The sequence below is a fragment of the Nycticebus coucang genome, chromosome X, assembly GCF_027406575.1.
Source record: "Nycticebus coucang isolate mNycCou1 chromosome X, mNycCou1.pri, whole genome shotgun sequence".
In the NCBI taxonomy this organism is placed as follows: Eukaryota; Metazoa; Chordata; class Mammalia; order Primates; family Lorisidae; genus Nycticebus; species Nycticebus coucang.
In genome coordinates this window covers 123,717,692-123,735,839 of record NC_069804.1, presented here as the reverse complement: position 1 = coordinate 123,735,839, position 18,148 = coordinate 123,717,692, and the positions used below count along the sequence as shown (strand labels likewise).

The 18,148-nt window shown below is 46.3% G+C and overlaps 1 non-coding gene across 1 annotated transcript; it reads left to right on the top strand.

Annotated features, from left to right (window-relative positions):
• Nucleotides 1-10,362: 10,362 nt before the first annotated feature.
• On the top strand, nt 10,363-10,464 carry LOC128578701 (U6 spliceosomal RNA). The gene has a single exon (XR_008377841.1). It is a non-coding gene; the product is annotated as a U6 spliceosomal RNA (small nuclear RNA).
• The last annotated feature ends 7,684 nt before the right edge of the window (nt 10,465-18,148 follow it).

The following is an 18,148-nucleotide window of genomic DNA, read 5'->3' as shown; positions in this document are numbered from 1 at the left end:
GGGTGGGGTTGGCATTGGCGTCCTAGTTGAGGTCAGCGTCGCGTTGAGATCCGCGTCAGAGTTGGGGGCCTGTCCGGGTGGGGACCTTAGGGCTCCTGCACTGTCTGCCCTGGGCCTAGCATGGGTTGGGCACCCGCCTCCTGTGGGCCATAAGTGTGACCAGAACAACGTGGTGTGGCTCTGGGACACCACCGGGCTGGTGGGCAGCTCCTCGCAGCCTAGTGTAGTACAGGGAACCCCCCTATTAGGCCATTTTAGAGATAGAAAGACCTTAAATGTTATGGTAGGATCCTCTGAGGATTAGCCTTGGTATTGGTATCTAATTTTCATCATCAAGGGAATCACTTGGTATCTAATTTTCATAAACTATTTTTGAAAAGCAAGTCCATGAACACATTGGTCCCCAATCCACATTTGTAACTCTCATCATCCATCATGACTTTATTCATACTACATTCTTCTTGGTGGAATTACTTTCCACTTGTAAGTCATTGCCCACTACTCTTTTTTTTTTTTTTCTATTTTACAAGCCCATTCCCAAGGACTTATTTCTATTCAAATTGAGTTTTCAAATAACATCTATATTTCCACCTCTGAAATCTCCTTACTTCTTCATTTCTTCAAGCATGTTTTACAATGTTGAATTCTGAACTGTTACATCCCTAGAAAGGGAGCCAACAGTCCTTTATAGACTATTCCGTGAAGATAAGTATTGCCCAAGTATTGCTCTGGCCAAAATTATCAAGAAAATGTTAAATATCGTTAAGAAAAATTACAGGGAAAACCACTAACCAGTCATCCTATTTTTAAAAAATCTTTGAGGTGTCTGTAGCTGGGTTCTTTTTATAGTTTTTGTGTGTGTACAAGACAGAGATAATAGAGTTGGAGAAGATCCCTAAAATGCTACTTAAATGATGGAGACACAAATCAAGAGCGGAAGACAGGTTTACATAAAATGACAATGTTCTTAATGAACCTGGCTAAAGGTGAGTCTCATCAGAGAGCTGCCTGGCTGCCAGATTTTGTTATTGGTGTCTTGCCAGAGCATATGTATCTGTTTCTTCTCTAGTGACCCCAGTCTTGGGCTGACGCTTGACTCTTCCATTTCCTCTGAGTTGCTTGGCTGAAATTTCTTCTATCTCACACATCCTGGTTTAACAGAAGCTTCTCACTTAGTAGGAGCTTCTCATTGCAATAGGAGATTGTCAGGATGTCCTTGTGTATAAGTAAGGGACAGGTAAACAGTCTTAAAGAACCTGAAAGGTGCTTCATAATAGTTCCACCTTTATTCTTTTCTAAGCCAACTGACATACATCGTAGGCACCATGGGTCTCAACCAAGTGGTGTACATCATATCACCCGGGGAACTGTGGAGCTGTGGATCATATTTGTCACTTAATTTCTGTATTGTGTGAAATTGGAATGTCATGTGTCCATTTCTCTAATATAGAACAAAGCTAAACACACAATGAAAAGATTTCAGTTAATATAAAACAGCTTTTGTTTTGGTGATTCATTTAAATATTCTGACAGAATGATATCCAGCATTGAACACACTCAGAAGCTAAGGTTGGCTTTGGTTGCCATGAGGCACAGGCGAATAGCCACTTAAATAAGCAGCTCCATCAGGCTAAGCCAACCTCCATGCTTTACAATCCCGCTTCTGCAGCTCTCTACTTACAACATGTAGCTTAGTTAAACCGTTTTCATGCTAACCTTGGTATAAACATCACTACCTATTTAGGAGCGAAAAAAATCTCAGCCATTCTTCAAGGATATATGCTTTTACTCCTCTCTCTCTGATCTAAATATTCTTTCCCTTTTTATTTTTACCATTTATACCAAGTAACTCCAAGTTTATTTCCCTAGAACAGAGAGAGCTACTGCTAGTCCATAATGCACCTTTGTGTGATTTAGAAAAACACTCTTGCAATACAGCCTGGGACCATGATGAACAGAGCATGGGTGGGATATCAGCTGCATTTCATTTCTCTCATTCAGGTGCCTTTGTGTGGTGAACAACATGGCAGTTGTGAGACTAATGATGCGAAACGGGTTTGATTTGCGGGGCAAATTCTCACGCCTCAATAATGATTTTAAAAACCACAAGTAATGGCTCGGCGCCTGTAGCTCAGCAGCTAAGGTGCCAGCCACATACGGCAGAGCTGGCGAGACAGAATCAAGCCCAGGCCTGCCAAACAACAATGACAATTACAACCAAAATTTAGCTGAGCTTTGAACTTGGGGCCTGGAGTCCCAGCTACTTGAGAGGCTGAGGCAAGAGAATCGCTGAAGCCCAAGAGTTTGAGGTTGTTGTGAGCTGTGACGCCACGCACTCTAGCCAGGAGAACATAATGAGACTCTGCCTCAAAACAAAACAAAACGCTTCCTGAAACCAGGTGCTTTGTGACGTCATGGTACGCGCCGGAAGTGCCTGTTGCCTGGGATAGCCATGGGCAGCGGCCAACGAGTCTCTGGGCGGTCTGGAGTCAAGGCTTATGGGCGGCCTGGACTCATGGCTTATAGAAGAGATGAAATGTGGTCGGAGGGATGATTTGACTATGAAATCTCACCTTTCGAGAGAACCAGTCTTTCCTTCAGTCTCAACGTAGAAAGTCCAGGCGTGTTGATGTGTCCTACAAACGGCAGCATGAAAGAAAGCCAGAAACAGATAAGGAGAGGCCCGTATGATCTTTGAAAACACCAAGAGATACTTCACCTTGGTTTTATTCAGCAGTTTCGTCATCCAAGGTGTTAGCCAACCCTCGTAGGCTAACTGTTAAGACAAATTAGAGTCTATAACCTGCCTAAAAGCAGCTGTAGGTGACTCTGAAGATCATCTGTGCAGGATTTTTGATATAGATAAGAAAATGATCAACTTTGGGTTACTCTGTGAATGATCCTATAGGAGTGAAATTGATGGTGTGAAAGATCTTACAGAAAGGGTATTTAAATAGAACTTTGAGTCTGAGGCTCTTTTCTTAAGGCAAAATGCTAAACTTTGAAAAGGCTTTCATATTCTGGGCAACACAAACGGGAGCTTAGTTACATAAAATTGCCCATCTTAATAGTACTCCCTATAATGGAGTTGTACCTGGATTAGGTCCTTAAGCTTCTTAAAATAGAAATCTCAACAAGCATCCAGATAGATGCTTCTGTGTTAAGGCATATTATATCTGCTGGCAAGTTACTTGGAGGCAATGAGAAGTATAGCTGTTACCTGGACACCCTGCAGTTTTGAGACTATGGACTACTACTGTATTTCCATTAAAATGTCTCTTCTTGGCACAGCCCATGAGGTTCAGCCCCCGTAGCTAAGCACTGGCCACATACATGGGAGGTGGAGAGTTCAAACCTAGCCCGGGCCTGCCGGACGACAATAACAACTGCAACTGAAAGACTTGGGGCAGAACCCCCCACTCAGCCCGGAGCTCTGACCACCCCAATCAACCGCAAGAGACGTCGCTTGATGCAAAAACGCAAGAGGATTTTTATTCCAGTATACTGGGACTTGACTCACAACTCTTTTAGGAGCCGAGAAGTAAAGCCCCGCACAGCAGTTTTTTACAAGCTTATAAAGGCAAAAACTACAAAGTAGGCGGGAATAGCAGACATGCCAGGGGCTCTAATAAAGTAAGAGAGAATACACACACCTGGGACTCTAACTAGATAAGAAGAACTCTAGTTCACTATTCAACTGTCTTAAGACAAGACTAACAGTCAAATATTTGCTTAATAGTAAACATTTGCTGAAGCTCCTGGGGCTATCTCCTGGAACAGTTACAAAAGGTCACATTCCTATGGTAGGGAGCGAGAAGTGGTCACATTCTCATGGTAATATTTTCTTTCATTCCCGCATTTGTTTTTTTGGGAAGTTCTAATCATGGAACTTCTGGCTCTATGTATTCATTCTCATGGCTATCGTCTCGGCGGAGAGACTGGTAATGCTGTCTGAGCATTAATACTTGTACAGCACTCACTCTCTCCCGGACGAAGGTGACTATACGGTTGAGAATGTAGGGCCCAAAGGTAAGAATTAGAAGCAGTATAATAAGAGGGCCTATTAAACTGGAAACGAGAGTGGTGAACCAAAGTGATCGGCTGTACCAACTTTCAAACCATCCTTGATGGGCCTTCCGATCTCGTTGTCTTTTTTCTAGTCTCTCCCTGAGTTTAGACATGGAGTCTTTTACCATACCAGAGTGATCTACATAGAAACAGCATTCTTCTCTTAGTGCAGCGCATAACCCTCCATCTTTTAGGAACAGGAGATCGAGTCCCCGTCTATTCTGCAATACTACTTCTGATAAGGATGTTAGTGACTCTTCTAATTTTGTGATCGATTGTTCTATGGCTTTTAGTTCCTCATCTACAGCTGCTCTCAGTTCTTCGAGATACTGTGGGGTCTGGACAAGCGCAGCCGTTCCTGTTCCTACTCCGGCCGCCACCCCTATACCCATCAGGACAGCTAGAGTAATAGAGACTGGTTCCCTCTTCTGTCTACGGGGTCTGAGATCGAATTCTGCCTCGAAGGAACTCGCCTCATGATAGATAACTGTAGGTATTAATTGTACGAGGATACAGTAGTCTGCAGTGGAGTTGAACACTGATGAGGAAATGCACGGGGTAGCCCAGTGCTGCAAGCCCACCATCCTCCTTTAGGGGGCACTAGATAATAATTGATAGTGGTTGATGGGCTTTTAATGGTCTGATTACAGAGATGCTGGCGATTTTCGGGGATCGTGCCTAGGCAAATGCCTCGCCCAGAGACTGCTGTAAGGGTGATCTTGGATCCCCAGTCACAGGAATTATGGGAGGTGGTATTTTGGAAGATACTTGAGAAGGCGATTCCTTCATAATAGGGCGGGCCTGAGGCTAGACACAACCAGCAAGATTCGGTAAGATTAGGGTTGGAAGTATTGAGGACATTGAAAGCCCCCTGTATTAAGTTAAGAAGTCTCTGCCCGGTGCTTGGAGTCTCCGGGGATGTTACCTGGGGAGACAGTTTCGCAGGCGATGGGGCTGTGCTGGCCTCAGTAAATTGGGTGCTCCCCGGAGTCTGGGGCATACGGGGAGAAATAGGCGGCCTAGCTGGTGGCTGCTGTCCTGAGAGTACGATGTTGGGTCCTATCTGGACAGCGACGGGGGTCTCTATTTTTAATTTGATGAAGAAGGTAAATCCTTTATCCCACCCTGACATGTAGAAATGGAATCCCCATGTTCTTCCTTTTATCCAATCTCGGGCTTGTTTCCCCCTCTCCGTGAAGGAAATATTTAGGGAGTTTGACCCTGCTCCGATACTGCTCCTCTTTACGGTTATTAAGTTCCAAGAGGAGAAGGGGTGCCAGAAGGCCTGCCCAGTCGTCTCACATCCCCATTGTTTACAATAGAAATTTTCTACCCCCCCACATCTGTTGGCTTGGCTTCTCGTTCTCCCATCCCGGGGACAGATATAGAACTCCGTCTGTCGCATCCGGCGCTGGGCGGGCAAGTTGCCACAGCCAGGGGCGTCTGCAACGTACTGGCCTTGGGATGTGGAGCCTTGGGTAAGTGAGCGCTTTGTTAAATGGTGATCAAGGCTTGATGGAACCTCTTTAAAGGTCTCATCGGAGATATCCCAATTATCTAGCCCTGCATTAAGGCGCAAATATCTGGGGTGAGGGACGGCCACCAGGTCCAAGGAGGGTCTTCTTTTGTAGTACTCCATACTACATCACCAGTCTGAGAGAGAACCTGCCAGGTTAACCTCTGGGGGGCATGGGGGTTGGGACCGGAACTACTTATCACCGGGAGTTGTATCAGCAGGAGCAGGGCTACTGCGGCGAATGCGGAGTGTGAGGGGGTTGTCTGTCTTTTCCACTTTCACCCGGAGTCTGGCGGCGGTGCTGGTTTGACATGAGATGCGTGGATCCAGGCTGCGATGCCATCGACTTTTATTGCCATGGGGGTTGTGAGCAGCACTAGGTATGGTCCTTTCCACCGTGGTTCAAGGTTGGCTGTCCGGTGGCGCCGGATGTACACCGAATCTCCAACCTGGAACTGGTGAGGTATTTGCAGATCCCCGGGCTTGTAGGCCTCGATCAGCCGGCTCCACACCTCCTTTTGCACGGTTTCAAGGGCTTTTAATCTTCTATTATGGAGCTGCTCCCATAAGTGAACCAGGTCAGCTGGGCATCTGGCAGGCCTGATCACAGAGGTCCTTCCGAGTTCCAGTTTCCTCAGCCAGTACTTCTTGGCATGTGTGTAATACATCTTTCTGAGGGTGACTGGCGTGAAAGTGAGCTAGGTCTTGGTGGAGGGCTTCATCAAAGATGGTTGGGGAGTTCTTAAACCCCTGTGGAAGTCGGGTCCATGTCAATTGCCCCGTTGTTCCAGAGTCCGGGTCTCTCCATTCAAATGCGAAGATGTTCTGGCTAGAGGAGTGCAGTCGGAGGCAGAAGAAGGCGTCCTTTAAATCCAGGACAGTGTACCAGATATGGTTTGGAGGGAGAGAGCTTAACAGATTATAAGGGTTAGGCACGGTGGGGTGGATGTCTTGCGCCCGCTTGTTTACTTCTCTTAAGTCCTGCACAGGGTGATAGTCTCCTGTGCTGGGTTTCTTGACGGGTAATAAGGGCGTGTTCCATGGTGACTGGCATTTTACTAGTATGCCCAGCTGTAGGAGACGCTGAATGTGAGGCTTAATTCCTTCCCGAGCTTCCTTAGTCATAGGATATTGGCGCACTGCCACAGGAGTGGAAGTAGCTTTGAGTTCTATGACTATAGGCGGCCTTTCTGCGGCCAGTCCCATTCCAGCAGTTTCGGCCCATGGCCCGGGATATTTTTCTAGCCAGTCATTTACGAGACTAGTCCCTTTCTCCCGCTGCTTTTCAAAGAGTCTATGTTCATCCTCTAAACGCATGGTCAGGGCTGTTACCCTCTTATTTTGGGTTACCTCTGGGCCATCAGGAGTAAAAGTGATTTGGGCTTCCATTTTGGTGAGTAAATCTCTCCCGAGGAGGGGCGCAGGGCACTCAGGGATAATTAAAAATGAGTGGGTTACCCGTCCCACTCCCAGATCTACTGATCTTCGGGTAGTCCATGAGTACTGCTGATGCCCTGTGGCCCCTACAACCCAGGATTTTTTCTTGGAGACGGGTCCTGATGGTTCAAGTAGGACTGAGTGTTGAGCTCCGGTGTCTACAAGGAACTCAACTGGCTTCCCCTCCACCTTAAGTATTACCCTAGGCTCGGGGAGGGGTTCCGAGCCCCGTCCCCGCTAATCTTCTTCCTCCTCTAAGGCCAGTACTTTCTTGGAGAGTTCTTTCTTCTTTTTTTTAGGACATTCCCTGGCCCAGTGCCCCTTTTCCTTACAGTAGGCACATTGATCCTTATCTAATGGGATGCGGTTATTCAGGCTATCTGACTTCTTAGTTCTACCTTGGGTCTGTTCCTGGCTCTTCTCCCCCACTACTGCGGCCAAAATCCGTGTTAAGTTTTTCTCCTGTCTTCGGTCTCTCTTATTTTCCCTTTCTTCTCTCTCTTTCTCCTTTCTCTGCTCTTTTTCTGCCTCAGTTTCTCTTTTATGGTATACTTTCTCAGCTTCCTTAACTAAATCCTGCAAGGTATAGTCCTGCAATCCTTCAATTCTCTGCAGCTTTCTTTTAATGTCTACAGCTGACTGCCCTATGAAAGTCATAGCCACGGAAGTCCTCTGTCCTTCAGAGGCAGGGTCAAATGGGGTGTAGCGCCTAAAAGCTTCCATTAGATGCTCAAGAAACACGGAGGGGGGTTCCGTGGCCCCCTGTATTACTTCTCTTACCTTAGCCAAATTAGTGGGGCGTCTTGCCGCCCCACGGAGGCCAGCCACTAGAGCCTGGCGATAGACTGACAGGCGCTCCCTATCTTCTGCCGTGTTGAAATCCCATTCTGGTCTGGAGAGGGGAAAGGCAGCCTTGATGATGTTGGGGAGCTGGGTAGGACGCCCGCCGCCCCGAGTACATTCTTCCTAGCTTCTAATAAAATCCTCTCCCTCTCTTCAGTAGTGAAGAGAGTCTGTATGAGCTGCTGGCAGTCATCCCATGTGGGCTGATGAGAGAACATCAGGGACTCTACCAGCCCAGTCAGGCGTTGGGGGTCTTCTGAAAAAGGGGGGTGATTAGTTTTCCAGTTATACAGGTCTGCGGAAGAAAATGGCCAGTACTGGAGGAGCTGGAGAGGAGGTGGTCCCTCATCTGTTGCCACCGGCGGGGGGCCGTATGCCCTCAGGGGTAGGGCAACAGTAGTGTCGGGAGACACTCCTCCCCGGCGGTGACTCCTGGTACCTTGTGCGGGCCCCAGTGAAGGTTCCCCCGGGGGTGCAGAGGGGGCAATCGCCGGATCCGGCGATGCTGGTCCTCCCTGCCCCCCGACAGGAGCCAAGGCGGGAGGGTATGGGGGAGGAGGGGGTGGAGGGTCGAGGAGAAGATGATCAGTCTGGATTTCCGGGTAGATCTTCTTAGGGGGGTCCAAACTGTCGCCCCCTTTTCTGGTACCGGAAGATTGGACAGCGAGCACCTGAGGATTAGACGGGGGCCTGGGTGTGGCAGTCCACGGCCGAACCCAGGGGGGCGGATTCTGAACCAGGTCCTGCCAGACTATGATGTAAGGTTGTTGATCCGGATGGGCTCCCGGTCCTCTCTGAAAAACAATCTCTTTAATAGCAAAAATAAGAGATAAGTCAAAGGTTCCTCCTGAGGGCCAGCCGACATTAAAAGTAGGAAACTCCGAGGAGCAGAAAGTCTGCCATGGGCCTTTTTTAACCTCTACTGACAGATCACGACCTCTTCTCTTCACTTCAGTCCAATGATCTAGAGTTAAACTCAGAGGGGTTGTCACAGTCTGTCCCATCGTCAGTGGATATGTCAGAAACACAAATAACAGAAATAACAGAAATAACAGAAATATTACAGGTACAAGGACCCACCTACTACACTTGGTCCTTCACAAGCCTATAACAGAATCAGACGGGCGTGTTTCCCGTAATTTTTGATCGAACAACCAGACTCGACCAGCGCCCTTACAGCAGGAGACAACCAGGCGTCCCTGGTTCTCCTCAGTTCCTGGGGCGTCCCCCAGGGTTTCAGCCTGTGGTCCTCCGGGCACGTCTACCAACCACTGTCCAGCCACTCTCACGAGGTGCCGAACGGCTCGAAATCGAAAGCACGCACACAAAGTCAAACAAAAGGACTGAAGACACAGACTAGACAGTTTTCTGGGTACCCCTTTCTTACCTCCAAGGTCGACTCTGCAGGTGAGGGGTGGTCGTTATCTCCCGGGCGAGCCCCCAAATGAAAGACTTGGGGCAGAACTCCCCACTCAGCCCGGAGCTCTGACCACCCCAATCAACCGCAAGAGATGTCGCTTGATGCAAAAACGCAAGAGGATTTTTATTCCAGTATACTGGGACTTGACTCACAACTCTTTTAGGAGCCGAGAAGTCAAGCCCCGCACAGCAGTTTTTTACAAGCTTATAAAGGCAAAAACTACAAAGTAGGCGGGAATAGCAGACATGCCAGGGGCTCTAATAAAGTAAGAGAGAATACACACACCTGGGACTCTAACTAGATAAGAAGAACTCTAGTTCACTATTCAACTGTCTTAAGACAAGACTAACAGTCAAATATTTGCTTAATAGTAAACATTTGCTGAAGCTCCTGGGGCTATCTCCTGGAACAGTTACAAAAGGTCACATTCCTATGGTAGGGAGCGAGAAGTGGTCACATTCTCATGGTAATATTTTCTTTCACAACCAAAAAATAGCTGGGCGTTGTGGTGGGCGCCTGTAGTCCCAGCTACTTGGGAGGCTGAGGCCGGAGGATTGCTTGAGTCCAGGAGTCTGAGGTTGCTGTGAGCCACAGCACTATAGTACAAGCAACAGAGTGTAGACGTTTTCTCAAAAAAAAAAAAATAATAAATAAATTTTACTAATAGAGGATTAATTGAGCCCAGAGGTTGGAGGTTGCTGTGAGCTATGATGGTGCCATGGCACTTTACTGAGGGGGACAGCTTGAGATTCTGTCTCAAAAAAAGAAAAACTAAAAAAATGATGCTTCTTCACTGAATTTTGACATCCTCAGTGTTAGTGGTGAAGGAAGACTTTTATGAAAGTGAAGCTTCTATGCAAGCTTTCTTGAATAAGAAACAGGAAAACATAAGTAGCACATGCATAAGATTTTTAATATTTTGACTTTTTTAAACCCTAGAACTTGAAAAATAAACTAAACTTGAATACCAAGTTAAGTAATTGAGACAAATAAATCCATTCTGAAACTTTTAGCTTGCAGAGTCCCTTCATGCTATTGCCTAGACTGTAATTTAAGTTTAAAGGAAGGTGGAGGGTGCGTGCTTTGGTAGCACATACACTAAAATGGAACGATACAGAGAAGATTAGCTTCGCCCCTGCACAAGGATGACATGCAAATTCGTGAAGCATTCTGTATTTTTGAAAATAAAGCCAACATAAGGCCCACAAAAAAAAAAAAAAAAAGCAGTTGGAGGGTGGCCTGTGGCTTATTGGGTAGGGTGCCGGCTCCATATACCGAGGGTGGCTGATTCCAACATGGTCCCAGCCGAACTGCAACAAAAAATAGCCAGGCGTTGTGGGGGGGTGCCTGTAGTCCTAGCTACTTAGGAGGCTGAGGCAAGAGAATCGCCTAACCACAGGAGTTGGAGGTTGCTGTGAGCTGTGACATTACAGCACCCTACTGAGGCAATAAATTGAGACTCTGTCTAACAGCAACAAGAAAAAAAAAAAGCAGGTGGAAACTCCTCAGTGGTGACTGAAAGACACCGTAATGGTAGAAAACTGGTCACTTCCTGTATCTAGAAATTTTGCACAGAGAATTCCAGAAGCCACATCCAACCTTGAGCCAATTATTGAGTGTTAGAAATCTCATTTTGGAGCCTACTATAAATGTGTGGAGCGATACACTGCATATTCTATCCATCACCAACATGTTGCAGTCGGTATTTTTGTGCTGACCCAAACCTGACCCAGAGGAAAATCTTGCACACAGAAATTTAATGTTTCTGAAAGCACGATTGCTCTCTCATTTCTTTTTCACCTTCCTGTGCCTTTCATAAGTTCTTCTAGCTGGTTAATCATTCATTAATATTTAAGGAGGAGGCCTTTTCCCAGTGCCAAGTCCTCTGCTAGTCTAGCCTTTAGGTAGTATATGAGCTCCCCAACTTGTTCCCATTTAAAAAGCCCTGGCACTCACTATGAATTAACTTATCTAAGGAAATTCATAATAGAAGATAAAATGGGGGTTCCGTTACAAGAACAATCAAATGTTAAAGCTTCTCTTAACGTTTTTCCTGGTGCATGTAAAATGCAACTTCATTGAACTGATTTCAGTTTTTGACAGAACTTTCCAAGTACACATTCCCTGAACAAAAGTAGTAGGACTGGAACAAGAAAGACCTTAGACTTTTTCTTGTTCTTTCTATTTTTTTTTTTTGGCAGTTTTTGGCCAGGGTCAGGTTTGAACCCACCACCTCCGGTATATGGGGTGGGTTCCCTACTCCTTTGAGCCACAGGCACCGCCCAAGTTTAGACTTTTTCTTCTACAGCTGTCCCACAAGCCAATTACTTGACATGACCCTGGAGAATCCCTCAAACTCTGGCCCTAGGAGTTGATTTTGGACCCAGGATAAGCTATTGGAATAGAATACAGATAAGAAAGAAGGGGAAACCCCGGGTGTATTAATAAAAGAGGTCAGCTATGGTATTGAGGCAATCTTGTGGGCAGAGAAAAAATGGTGCTCTGAGAAGCAGGAGCACTGTCTCCAGGTTTTTTCTGGTGAAAGGAGACTGGTAAGAATTGACAGTCATTTTCAGACAAAGAGTATTTCCAAGGTGCTTCCACCACTCCCTCTCATCTCCACCTCTTCGCCCTCTCCGCAAGAACAAACTTATCAGAGAGGTGATTTTGGTCAACAATTTCCTTGGCTTGAGGCCAAAGGCTTGAGGGCGCTGCCCTGCCTATATTCTCCCTCCCCCCTTGACTTCTTAAGCAAAGGGAAGATTTCCCTCTGCATCACTGGGCACCTGGGCAGGTCCAAGCAGAGGAAAGTAGGAAAGCCCCCCCACCCACATGCTGAGATTCTCTTCAAGATTGTATTCCGATCCCTCCCCGCAAACTTAAATAGCTGACGATCAAATTCTCATGCCCGACATGCTCATTTTTCATTTATTCCTCAAGATTTTGGGAACATGTACTCCCAAGTTGGGCTTCAAAAACCTCTTCTTAGCCCAGGGAAAAGGGGGAGAATCAGGAAGTGGGGAAACCGGTCTCCGCTCCCTGCCCCAGAGTAACAGTCCCCATCCTTCTTGGGTGCCCATCCCCGTGCTTGTTCTCCCAGATCCCCACCCAGTGGACGTGACAGACTCGTGGCCCAATCCCCTTCCTGGTTCTCGGCCGACTGCTAGCACCCCAAGAGCCAATGGCGGCGGCCGAGGGGAGGAGGGGGCTGGGAAGAGGGGAGGGAGCGCTGGCTTTAGAACCACAGCCACAAAGATTCTGAGCGGCGGAAGTTGAGCGATTTGGTTGGAGGTCGTGGGGCCAGCTCCCGGACTCTGCGACTTTACATAAGTGCTTTGATGGTTCAGCCCCGCACCAGAGGAGTGGGTTTCCTGGGCGTGGGCAGGAGTGAGTCCTGGGAACAGTATCTCCGGAACCTCAGCAGGAACGTGCCTCGCACGGGGTGGTGGTGCTGGTGCGGAGGGCACAGAGGGAGGTCGGAGAAATTTCAGTAGGAGCCCTCAGACGTTCATTTCCAAACAGAAATGGGTGGAAGTGACGGAGGGTTCCCCACCATCCACCCACTGCAAACACCCTCTCTGCTCTTCACTCTATTAACCGGCACTTTCTCACTAGTTGCTCTTAACTTGTTGCCAACCTTGGGCTGGAGTTCTTGACGCCAGCCCTTGCCCTGATCCTTTTAGGCGGCTTTGGCCCCGAAGTGGAAATTGAGCTGCTAACTTCCCTCCGCCCTCCAGCTACTGCCAACCCCCCTCCCACCCCGCCCCACTCCCGCCCGGACTCAGGAAATCCCGGAGCCAGCAGCCTGCTACTCCTCCAGCCCCACACGCCCGCCTCGGGTGACCCGACGGGCTTAAGCTGACCCTGGGCTTCGGGGGTGGGGCGGCCGTGGCCCAGGAGTGGAACAGACTCGGGGTGCCTCCTCAGGCAGCTTCCCCCCTTTGCCCTTAGCGAGAGCGTCGGAATCACACTGAGTCTCCCTATGAGTAAGCACTTTTTTTTTTCTTTCAGTAGCAGAACATCTCCAGGCCAGTAGGGCAGTACATTTCCGTTCTCCTCCCCCTGGACCCGGAGTTCCAGTCTGCAGCTTGCTCAGCTCCTTCGACTCTGCAGCCCCAAGCACGCGGTCGGGCAGCCGCAGCTGGGGACCTCTCTGGGCTCCTGGACTGGCAGAGCCGAGGGAGTTTTGGGAGGGAGGAATGCCCCCCCTGCCCCCACTTCCCCCAGCACAGCTGCACTAGCCTGTGTTTACTTTTTTCCACCCGCAGTACTTAAGCGCTCTAATGAGAGGCCTGGGGACGCCGACCAACCCCGCCCTGGCTTTTTGCCTGTACCAAAGTTACTGCCGCCGCTGCTGCTCTGGCGTGCTGGCGTTTCTGACCGCCCTGGCTCGGGGGAATTAGATGATCCCAGTCCAGAAGAGGAGTGGGTTTAATGGCATCTGACAACTTGTCGTATATGCTTCTCCTTAATCCTCACCTGATCGGCACAACGTTGTGCAGAAGGTTGAGCTTGAAACTAAGTGCGCTGGAGAGCCTCGCGATTTAGCATCACACAGGGGAATGCTGGGGGTGCCCAGTCTGTTGCTAGGGCTGGGGAGGTGGGCGGGAGCCTGGCTCATCACCCTCGGTAATAAATGACGAATTAAAAACTACTGAGGAGTAAGCACGTATTCAACTTTACTGGCTGTCGCAATGGATTTGGAAGCCTAAACTTGATCCTGGAGGTGAAGTTTACCCTGAATTCGAACTAAGTGGCCTCACTCCCACACATGCCAATTAGCATCACATGCCTGCCATTCTAATGACCCTAGGGTGATGGTCACATGACATCGTCTGACTTTAAAATTGGAATGTAATGGCTGAGGCCCATATTCCAAAAATTACCTGGACAAAAAAAAGGGGGAGCTTGGGGGGAGTGAGGAGAGGAGTGTGAGCTAGCTTCCACTTAAGGAATTGTACTTGGATTTGGATGAGGGGGACAGAAAGGTAATTTGGTGCTCATATTTTATCCAAAATGATAACAGGACCTGGTTTTGAAATTAAAGCTTGAAGTATATGTGTGCTGGGACATTTATCTCCCCGGTCTCCTTCAATCTGGTTATGGCTTTCATAAATTTTAAAAAGTCTTACTAATTATTTTCTAGGAAAGTCATCCTTTTACTCATACTGAAAGAAAATATTACCATGAGAATATGACCACTTCTCACTCCCTACCATAGGAATGTGACCACCTCTCACTCCCTACCATAGGAATGTGACCTTTTGTAACTGTTCCAGGAGATAGCCCCAGGAGCTGCAGCAAATGTTTACTATTAAGCAAATATTTGACTGTTAGTCTTGTCTTAAGACAGTTGAATAATGAACCAGAGTTCTTCTTAGCTGGTTAGAGCCCCAGCTGTGTCTATTCCCTCTTACTTTATTGTTAGAGCCCCTGGCATGTCTGCTATTCCCGCCTACTTTGTAGTTTTTGCCTTTATAAGCTTGTAAAAACTGCTGTGCGGGGCTTGACTCCTCGGCTTCTAAAAGAGTTGTGGGTCAAGCCCCGGCATGCAGGAATAAAAATCCTCTTGCGTTTTTGCATCAAGCGACGTCTCTTGCGGTTGATTGGGGTGGTCAGAGCTCCGGGCAGAGTGGGGGGTTCTGCCCCAAGTCTTTCAATACCTCATTTCATCCCTAAATGCTAGATGTGAAGCCATAAGTAGTGTTAAAAAAAAATAAGACTTTGTTATATTGCTTGATCTGGCCTATATTTTAATTGAATCATTCTCTATATGAGGCATCTACTTAAAAGTAGTGGATAATCTCAGCTAAAATTCACCATCAATTAGTTGTGGTTCGAAATTAGATCAAAAATCATGCACAAAATGGGTGAACGCTAAATTTGAAAAATCGAGTTGGTTGGAATTTTGCCTGTCCATGGCTTTGTAGAATAATGAGGACACTGAAGCAACTTTCCCATATTGACTTACACCCACCCATGCGCCCCAAGTTATGGTTGCTGCTGGGAAAATGTGACAATTTTGCTATTCAGATTGTATATTGCAGAGTGTAGAAACCAGCAGAGAAATCTCTGAGGTCAGAAGTTTAGCTTTAGTTACTTGCAAAAAATGGATTGGATAGTAATGTGCAGCCTTGAAAACAGCTAGGGCTGAAGCTATAAATGAAATGGGGGATGTTTTAAAAAAGATTTTTGTATTTGTATTTGTTTTTTTTTTGGTTTTTTTTTTTTGTTTTTTTTTTTGTAGAGACAGAGTGTCACTTTTTAACCCTCGGGTCCAGTGCCATGGCATCACACAGCTCACAGCAACCTCCAACTCCTGGGCTTAAGCGATTCTCTTGCCTCAGTCTCCAGAGTAGCTGGGACTACAGACGCCCGCCACAACGCCCAGCAATTTTTTGGTTGCAGTTCAGCCGGGGCCGGGTTTGAATCCGCCACCCTCGTTATGTGTGGCAGGTGCCCTACAGACTGAGCCACAGGCGCCGCCCCTCAGTTAAGTTTTCGACTTTTCTTTCTGATCTGTTCCGTTTAACAGGAGAGCTAGGTAGCCAAACACTGAGGCGCTGACCTGACCTGACCCGAGCTGAGGTTGAAGGGAAGAACGCCTAGGATCTGTCCTCGCACTTCCCCGCACCGCCTCCCCACTGGGCTTTGAGAGGACAGATCTGTCCTTCGCGGAACAGCTGCGTACAGACACTGTATTTGTATTTGTTAACCAAAACCCCATCGTTTACTGCAGCAACCTATGAATGACTTAAGCAACCATTTTCTTGCTGTGCATCCTTTTCTTTTTTCTTTTTATTGTTATTATTATTATTATTTACTAAATCATAGCTGTGTACATTAATGCGATCATGGGGCATCGTACATTGGTTTCATAGACAATTTGACACATTTTCATCACACTGGTTAACATAGCCTTCCTGGCATTTTCTTAGTTATTGTGTTAAGACATTTATATTCTACCCCCCTCTTCCTTCCCCATATTCTTAGGTTATAACTGGGTTATAGCTTTCATATGCATTCTTCATTTCTATTACGGTGTTTTTAACCTCGAGCATTTCTTTTTGGTTCTTCCTTAGAATTTCCATCTCTCTGCTTACATTATCCATTTGTTCTTACATGTTGTCTACTTTTTTCATTAAAGCCTTTTGCACATTAATCACAGTATTTCATTGTCTTGGGATGCCCACTCATTTAAAACCATCCTCAATATTGTAAGACTTCATTTTATTCTTATGATCTAGTAAACACAATTTTTTTTTTTTAATTCTTGGGGATTCATTGAGGGTACAATAAGCCAGGTTACACTGATTGCATTTGTTAGGTAAAGTCCCTCTTGCAATCATGTCTTGCCTCCAGAAGGTGCAGCACGCACCAAGGCCCCACCCCTGTCCCTCCTTCCCTCTCTCTGCTTTTCCTTCCCCCACCATGACCTTAATTGTCATTAATTGTCCTCATATCAAAATCGAGTACATAGGATTCATGCTTCTCCATTCTTGTGATGCTTTATTAAGAATAATGTCTTCCACTTCCATCCAGGTTAATATGAAGGATGTGAAGTCTCCATTTTTTTTTTAATAGCTGAGTAGTATTCCATGGTATACATATACCACAGCTTGTTAATCTATTCCTGGGTTGGTGAGCATTTAGGCTGTTTCCACATTTTGGCGATTGTAAATTGAGCTGCAATAAACAGTCTAGTACAAGTGTCTTTATGATAAAAGGATTTTTTTTTTCCTTCTGGGTAGATACCCAGTAATGGGATTGCAGGATCAAATGGAAGGTCTAGCTGGAGTGCTTTGAGGTTTCTCCATACTACCTTCCAGAAAGGTTGTACTAGTTTGCAGTCCCACCAGCAGTGTAAAAGTTTTCCCTTCTTTCCACATCCACACCAGCATCTGCACTTTTGAGATTTTGTGATGTGGGCCATTCTCACTGGGGTTAGATAGTATCTCAGGGTGGTTTTGATTTGCATTTCTCTAATATATAGGGATGATGAACATTTTTTCATATGTTTGTTAGCCATTCTTCTGTCTTCTTTGGATAAGGTTCTATTCATGTCTCTTGCCCATTGATATATGGGATTGTTGGCTTTTTTCACGTGGATTAATTTGAGTTCTCTATAGATTGTAGTTATCAAGCTTTTGTCTGATTGAAAATATGCAAATATCCTTTCCCATTGTGTAGGTTGTCTCTTTGCTTTGGTTGTTGTCTCCTTGGCCATACAGAAGCTTTTCAGTTTAATGAAGTACCATTTGTTTATTTTTGTTGTTGCAATTGCCATGGCAGTCTTCTTCATGAAGTCTTTCCCCAGGCCAATATCTTCCAGTGTTTTTCCTATGCTTTCTTGGAGGATTTTTATTGTTTCATGCCTTAAATTTAAGTACTTTATCCATCTTGAATCAATTTTTGTGAGTGGGGAAAGGTGTGGGTCCAGTTTCAGTCTTTTACATGTGGATATCCAGTTCTCCCAACACCATTTATTGAATAGGGAGTCTTTCCCACAAGGTATGTTCTTGTTTGGTTTATGGAAGATTAGGTGGTTGTAAGATGTTAGTTTCATTTCTTGGTTTTCTATGCAATTCCAAGTGTCTATGTCTCTATTTTTGCGCCAGTACCATGCTGTCTTGACCACTATGACTTTGTAGTCCAGACTAAAATCTGGTATGCTGATGCCCCCAGCTTTATTTTTATTACTAAGAACTGCCTTAGCTATACGGGTTTTTTCTGGTTCCATACAAAACGCACAATCATTTTTTCCAAATCTTGAAAGTACGATGTTGGTATGTTGATAGGAATGGCATTGAATAGGTAGATTGCTTTGGGAAGTATAGACATTTTAAGAATGTTGATTCTGCCCA